This window comes from Marmota marmota, unplaced genomic scaffold (assembly GCF_001458135.2).
Source record: "Marmota marmota marmota unplaced genomic scaffold, marMar, whole genome shotgun sequence".
Lineage (NCBI taxonomy): Eukaryota > Metazoa > Chordata > Mammalia > Rodentia > Sciuridae > Marmota > Marmota marmota.
Window position 1 is genome coordinate 2,936,821 of NW_026000272.1, and position 8,350 is coordinate 2,945,170.

General features: G+C 40.7%; 1 long non-coding RNA gene across 1 annotated transcript in view; it reads left to right on the forward strand.

Annotated features, from left to right (window-relative positions):
• LOC125614336 overlaps positions 1-4,497 on the forward strand; it is a 78,052-nt gene extending 73,555 nt beyond the window's left edge. The window contains exon 2 of the long non-coding RNA XR_007344945.1: positions 4,283-4,497. This is a non-coding gene — a long non-coding RNA (uncharacterized LOC125614336). The remainder of the gene's footprint in view (positions 1-4,282) is intronic.
• Positions 4,498-8,350: the final 3,853 nt, after the last annotated feature.

The window sequence follows — 8,350 nt, forward strand, 5'->3', positions numbered from 1 at the left end:
TACTGATGCTCATGGTCAGGATAATTATTTCCTTCCCAGAACACTCCCATACTCTGACCAGTGAGGAAGACAAGTGGCTAGGTTCCAAGTGCACACTCTGCCTTCTCACGCTTTCATCCCAGTGTTGGGGGAGGGAGGCAGAAAGAAGAGAGCCTCCCTGGCTACCCCCACAGTCCGCAGCATGGTGACTGGCCTCCTGCCTGCCCTGCTCCTGCATCCCTTGGCTTCCTCAGGCATTTCATTTCCACTCCCAGCAGGACTGGGGCATGGGGCGGGGCTTCCATGTGAGACTGTTTCTCTTGCACTGCTTTATCCTGGCTTCCACTTATTTTTTTGAGAACCTTAAGAATTGACATAATCTCACAAAATCTGCCTGCTCAGTGTTCTCTTCCCTCAGCAGCAGATTTTACTGTGGTTTTTCTTTTTTACTTCTTACTGTTTTTTTTGGGGGGGGGCACATTTTCCAATAAATTTAGAATTCTGCAGTAATCAGTAACTATAATTGTAGTCATCACCCTTTGAATCTGTGGTTTAAGTCCTCCTTTCAGACTGTCCCTGTTTTCCCTGTGAGGTGTTTTTGTTTTGTTTTGTTTTTTCTTCTTTTCCATCAAGCCTGATCTTATCACTGATTTTTGTCAGTGGACATTTCGGATATGAAAGTTTTCAAGTGGTTTGTTGTTTCAAGTGAACATGCAAAGCAATCGGTGATGCTGCCCAAGTCCTGAATGACATGTTTTTCCCTTTGCTAATTTTAAACCCACATTTTCAGATTGACAGCGTTAATATTCTTCTGTCTGCTCCCTTCTTTTCTTGTATGAATTGGCTGTATGGCTGTGTGCTGTGTTGTCTGGGCTGGGGATTAGGGGAGCTTGGTTTTTGTCTCTAATGCTTTCCTTATGCTCATAGAGCTCACCAGTTTCTGTGAACAGTGGCACGTACTACCAGTGAAGGGAGCATGACTGGCTCAAGCCTCTGTCTCCTGGGTGATGGGAGAAAGCAACTGTGAGCTGCAGAATGATTTAAAAACTAAAAGAGCACTCAAATGGCTGTTGCTTGATGTTTTTAAATCCTCATTCAAGTGACGATTCTGTCATTAGATGGACTGGCTGTGAAGGAAGATTCAGAGGGACCAAGGGGGATAATGCCACAGAGCTCTGAAATGCCAGGGATGGAAGGGCCTGTGGCAGATCATCCAGGCAATAGGCATTTCCAGGTAGTGTCCTGGGGGCTAGGAGTGCAGTGAGAGCAAACATCATGCAGTCCAATCCCCTCTCTCAGCAATTTCCTCAAAGAAGGGAGGAACTTTGCTCAAGGTCACAAAACAAGTCCATAGCAGGGCTGGGCTAGAACCCAGGACCCCTAGCATCTAGACGGCTGCCTTTTAGGCCTTGACTCTATTGCTACCCCTGATTGTACTTTTTCCATGGTTGGAGAGATTCTTCTAAGTGACTTGAACAAATAGCCTATGTCACCTTCTACCCATCCTGAAAACAACAAAACAGGTTTCATACCACCAGGTAGGTAACTCTGGGTATTAGTCACCTGGAGGGTATGCAGCAGGTCTGCCACCATGGAATGCATATTTAAGTTCATAGATCTTGAAATGAGGTGGGACATGTCTTCAGAGCAGATAATAGAAAGAGACAGCTAGAACTAAGGCCATATAGCTCAGTGAAAGTTCCTAATACTATTTTTTAAAGCCTTTATTGACCATAGCCCCTTTGAAGCACTTGGCTTGTTAATCTTAGAGTACCTGTGACTGTGCACATGGTAGATGATCAGTAAGTGTGGATAGAAGTGATTCAAGTTAGCAAGAGAAGCATTATAGAGGAATATGATGGAATCATTGAACAAAAGGAGCTGGTGCTGGAGACAATGTGGGTGTTTATCTTAAAGAATTAAAGTGAACATACTATAGTGAAGCATACACACATGTACACACACATTTATAGTAGTACAAGTCATAATAGCCAAATCATGGAGCCAGCCTAGGTGTTTGTCAACCGATATATATACAATGAAATTTTATTCAGTCATAAAGAATAATGTGATCATGTTATTTTCAGGAGAATAATGGAACTGGAGAATGTTAAGTGAAATAAGCCAGACTCAGAAAGTCAAGGATCATATGTTTTCTCTCATATGTGGAAGCTAGAGAGAAAACTGGAAAGAAGTGTGGTGATTTCATGAAAATAGAAGGGAGACCAGTAGAGTAGAGGAAGCGGGACCAAGGGGAAAGAGGAGAGGAGGGAAAAATGAATTACTGGGGAATGAAATTGACCAAATTATATTGTTACATTGTGTATATGTGAATATGTAACAACAATTCCCACTACTATTATAGCTCACCAATTTTTTTTAAAGGGAGGTGTTTATTGAAATTCTGGACCATGAAATTCTGCCCTGATGGCAGGTGGTTTCTGTGGCCTAGCTCCAGAGAACTGTTGCTTGTCCCTCAACCCCCACTTGCCAAATCATCCTGAAAAAGGATCTGGCCAACACATCAGGTACTGAGCTGATAGCTGTGGGGATTAGGAAGCCTGCCACATTAGCACATCTTTCTCTTCTCAGAGACAAGAGTGCCAGTCACTGTGATGGACAGCAAGACAGTGTTCATTGTTGATTAATTATTAGTTGTCGACTCAGACACTGTGCAGAATCAAGAAGATTCAGGCAGGTTGTTGGATTCCTCCTTTAAAGATACCACAACAACATTGTTTTGAGGAAATGGAACACCCTTAATTATCAAAGTCTGCTCAAAGCTTTTCATGTTTGCCTCTGATGGCAGCAGTGGGTTAGATGAGATTTCACATTGTGGAGTCCTTACCTATGGTTTGTGCTTTGCATAATGACTATGCAAGAAATGGGAGATCTTCATTATAAGTCCTCTTAACATTTGAAAGGTTATTTTTTGTTTTATAAGGAAAATGATCCACAGAGGGATAACTGGGGCCTTCTGTTAACTTCCAGTTTGGAAGTTTGGACTCTAGCATTTGGAGATATACTTTTTAAGAAGGGTATCACTTATATTCACGGTGTGCTTGTTTACTTCATTTGATATTTTCTAAGTTCCTATTAGAGGAAGACACATTTATAGCAATTGCCTAGTTATTTACTGACTTCCAAACTTGTATAAATGGGCTTTGGTGGTACAATGAGAGTGTCTCAGTGGAATTTAGTGTTGGGCCAAGCTCTTTATGATATAGAGGCCACAATTCTTTTGGTCTGTTGTCTGGGAGCCAGTTCTAAGGCTAACTACTGTTAGCTTTTTCTTTCTGTTATCTCCTAGGAAGGTTGAGAAAATCATGCCCATTTCTTGGTCATCACAGCTTTTGGTATGTGATGTCCCTGATTGGTGAATCAGAGGAAGTCTATAGGCTAAAAGTCTTCATGTTTCTAAGAGAGAAGAACCATGTTGTTGGGTCTTTCCTTTGTGAAACAGGGACTTCTAGAGCCTTGCCATTCAAAGTGTGGTCTGAGGAGGACAGAATCAGCTTGTCAGAAATGCAGTTGTCAGGCCTACCCCAGATGCTTTGAATTAGAATTTTTCTTTCACAAGATCAGGAGGACTAGTATGGTCTTCAGAAAATTGGACTTAATCTTGGTTTCAAATTCTGGATCCACCACTTATTTAATGATGTGAATTTGAGTGTGTTAGTTAGCTGCTTTAAGTCTTGGCTATGAAATTAAAATGGAGATAATAATCAGACCCATCCAGTGGAATTTAGGTGATTAATTATATCAGGGCACAGAGCATGAAGGACATTACATATTAAGTTCCTAACAGGGGAGTGACGTGGCCAGAGGTGTGGTTTAAGAAGGATGGACTAGGGCAGGGCAGGATCCGTATCCTGTTCTTACAGGAAGATTAGTTTTTAGTAATAGACCCTACCCTAAGGATCCCATGGTTTTTCTAGTACAGCATAAGGTGGTGGGACTTCTCTTTCAACCAAGGGTAGGTGAGAGGAAGTTTAAAGGTAGGAGTCACAGCTGTGAGAGGAGATGCCTCTTGACTCCTCCACTGATTAGGGAAGACACAGGAGAAAATAAAAATAGTAGACCACAGGTTGGAACAAAAGTGGGTCAAGCCTCTGCCTCAGCACCAGAGGAAGGTAATTTCTACAAAGAGCCAATTTCAGCCTGGGTTTTTTTTTTTTTTCTGTAGTGCTAGAGCCTCTGGCTAGAGCCAAGACTGAGCCTCCAGTTAAGCTAGGCAATGCAGGCGGGGGGGGGGGCACTTTCTTTAGACCTGGCTGTTTTGAGATAATTCCTATCCTTACAGGGACAAGATACCACCTCGACTGCTCTAGATTCTTTGAAACCCTACCAATCCTGCCAGGGGGATGTGTTCTGAAGTTCGGAACATTCGAAGTGCAAAGAGGAAAAGATTCTGTCAACTGACACCATCTATGACCTGAGATAGCATCTGCACACAGAGATCTCCCTGGACATGCCATTGTCTCCACTGAATAAAGCTGGCTACCTTGATTGTGCTAATATCTGTGTCATACGTTGTCTCTTTTTATATAACTGACTGGCCTCATTCTCCTGGTTCATCCCAGAGGTTCGCCATTAACCTTACTCAGAAGAACGAAAATCATGAAATTGCCTTGTGTGCACCTCCAGAAGTCGCAGTCTTTGGCCTTCCTTCCTTTGCATTCCCTACCCTTCTTCTCCTTTCTCTCCCTGCCATTTTATGTCATATTCACTTGGTTTACAGCTCATAAAATGTCATTTTGTTAAATCATGTTTTCATTTATGTGAGATGACTGTCAGGTTGAAGCTATTTTATTGTGTTAGGAGTCAGAAAACTATAAATAAAAATGCACTTTAAAATGGAATAATAAAACATTTTAGTTCTATTCCATCCAATGGCTGGGGCTTAACAATCTACTAGTTGACAAACTGATTCAATGCTCATTGTGGACTATCTTCCATGTGGCTTGAGAATAGTGAAATTGAGATAGGGGTTTAGGAAAAGGAGAAAGAAATATGGAATCTTAGGGGAAATAACACACAAGCCATTGAAATGCAGAATCAAGCCATTGAGATCTAGACAACATTATTGTAAACCTTGGCCCATGTCCTTGACCCATGCCCTTGGCCTGGGCCATTGTAAAGTAAGGGAAATATTCAAGCAGAGAAAACTGGCATGAAATTGTGCTGCTCCACCCTGGATCCACCCACAGTCCACCTGCTGATATAACCTTTCTATAAATATTGGACTCTTAGCCCAAGTCAGGGTGGCTTCTCACTCTTGAGACAGCTCACATTTTCCCTTGAAAGCGTATCTGCCTTTCTAAATAAACTACTGTTGTCTCCACCTGTCTGGTTCATGCTGAAATTCTTTTCTGTCATGTATGTCAAGAACCCTACTGGTCCTCTGTTGAGTTTCCCATCTCTTCTGGGAACTCCTTGGACCCTTCTCTGGAGACATTTCTTTTCTAGTGACAAAATCATTCAAGATGTATTCCCTGCCCTCTGAGAACTAATAACCTATATGTAGGGATGATAGGTAGAATGTTATTCTGTGGTAGAAGTGTGGAACATTAATGTGGGAACATTAGTTAGCTACAGAAGAGTAGCTAATTCTTCCCCTGCACAGCCATGCAGGTCATATACTGTACAACGGTGACAAATTTAAGTAGAAACCATTCAAACTATAGATATAAAAAATAAGCATATTTATTAGAACAGTTTTCTGGTCAATGGAGAGCAGAACTGAAGGAAATGGAGCATTTCAAATTTCTCACATGGATTAACAGGTGGCCTTGAGTAGAAACCTGATTAGAAGGACCATATAGAACAGATGGCATTACCTCTGGACTGTGCGTAGATCATAGGATTTGGCTCGTCAGGCTAAAGGCATTTCAGGGAGAGGGAGCATGAGTTGTTACAGAGGCAGAAGTCACAATGGTATGCCTGAGAAATAAAAGAGTGGCCTGGCAGGGCTGGTGCAGAGTATACATGGCCGGATGTATACTGTGTGGTCTGGAAACATAGTTTGGAATTAGTTCATAAAGAATATAATGTTGTGCTGAGGTTTTGTGAAGCCATCAAATTTTTTGTATTAATCTCTTTAAGAAAAATAACATGTAACATATATATTTGGCCTCAGAAAAAATGATTTAAGATGGAAAACATATCAGCATTGTTACAAATATGGGAAATGAAAAACCATTGAAGCAAGAGTCTCAAATTAAAAAGTCCACAGGTAATGAGTAAAGATAGTGGAGTGGATTTAAGAGACTAGAGGGTGACCTGAAGAATACGTAACCCTTAAAAGTGGGAACCATACTCATCTGTGGCTGAGTGTCCATAGGAGGTATTTACTGTAAGCTAAGTGTGGCCAGTCTCTTGAATCTTCATGAGAAGCTGTAAACTCGAATACTTTTGTATAAATCTAAGTTCTAGATTTTGGTAAGTAATCCAGATTCTAAAAAATTACTGTGTGCCATACAACACAGGCAAACAAGAGCCAACCAGTATACACTAGAGTAAATCAGTGGACCACTGGTTTGCAGCATCTCGACAATGAGAAATGGAGTAGAAAATTCTTCTAGAGACCTTATTTGAGATAACAATGAATATTAAGTAAACCTCTGAACTTGATTGTAGGCAAGACAATCATGGATGCCAGCTTTTGGTCATGACAAGAAAAGAAATGGAAGCAAATATAGCGTGCAATAGGTGGTCTTTTGTGGATACAGAAAAGTGAACTGAGATTAAATGGTTCATGCATACTACTTATACTAGTCATTTTGTGGCAAATCCTTCCTATGAGAGTGTTTCCTTAATGAATTTTGAGTTGATTGTAGCAGGATTACCAGCTAATCATGGCCCTAGGAATATTGCTGGAGAGAAGAGGTTCAAGGTGAAGAGTGAGTGGGTCAGGAATTTTCTATCACACTGATTTTTCTGGGCTATAATCCTTAAGTGTGGCTGTAAAGGAGTCAAGTACCACATCTAAGGGATTCTCTGCCCCTAGATTGAGGAGGCTTTGGAAATGTCTACTATTGTCCCTGTCCTACCCTCAGTCCCAGTTCAATTCACAAGTGCATATGCTCATTGGTGAATTAGCTGATGGTGTTTAAATTCCTAGTTACCATTGTTTCTGTGGATTTATGCCCTTCTCAGGGCTTGGATTTTTAAACTTTGCTTGAATTTTTTGTTATCTAAAACATTACTTTAGGAAACTGTCTTTTTTTTGAGAAACTTATGCTAGCTTTGGTTTGGTTTCTGTCACTTGCAATCAAAAGATTCCTGAGAAAGGGAGGTAGCCAAGGATGTATTCTGTGTTTTCTGAAAAATACCAAAAGAACAAATCAAGGGACTAGTTAGCTGAAACTCAAAGGATATCTATACAGAATAATAAGTGAGTCAGGGTACAGGGATTCTAGAAATCATTGTTTTCCTCATTAAGTGAAGGGTTTAGAGGGAAAGATGGTGTGCGTTGAAGGAAAGCCCATGTGACTTAAAGTCAAAATGGTGAGCTACTTTTCTTATAGTACCTCTCAGAGGTTTACTCAGAAAAAGTGAAGCATCATGATGTTGAACCCTAGGTCTGGCACTTCCTATTCATATGATCCTTACTAAACTACTTATCCTCTGAGCCTTGGTTTCCTCATCTGTCAAATGAAGGGTGATAACAGAAACTTCTCAGGAATGTATCAAGCAGCTTACATGAGGTAGCACACATGAAGTCACCTAGTCCTGTGCCCTTGCTCTGGAGAGGCTTCATGAAAATTGATTTTCTTCTGTCCCTTCTTTACTTGATTGAATGTCATAAAGGAACCCATACTAATATTTCTTAAGAAGCACTTGATGGAGCTATTTGTCTTTGGAGCCTAACTTCAAGTTTTAATCAACTATTTGCCACCTTCTTTCAGCTGTCCTGTTTATAATCATTTCCTCCTGTCCTGGTGTTTTTCCTTCTCTTCATCATATAGAAGAATTTCTGATAATATGTGAATTCTTTTTAGACTAGGGGTTGGCTTGACATGGAAGTGATTGTTTTATGTTGCTGGTTTGCCTCTCCTTGCAATAGTGATCTTAGAAAGATGATTTTAGTGATGATGTTGTGGATTAATATCATGTGTCTGAAAAGGTAGAACCTAGGACCAAGATGCAAGCTATAGGAAGTGTTGCCTTTTCTGTTCTCCAGGTAAGTTTCCTTTGTTAAGGTGTTTGTGCACTGCTTCTACTTCCCAAAGATGAAGGGGAAAACAAAAATAAAACCATGAGGCATTTTTGTTTATGTCACTGTTGTTTCATAGTAGTTTTATTACCTGCATGTATTTAGATATGAGAATTCAGAGAAGGCTATGAAATATATTCCAAAGCTTCAGAG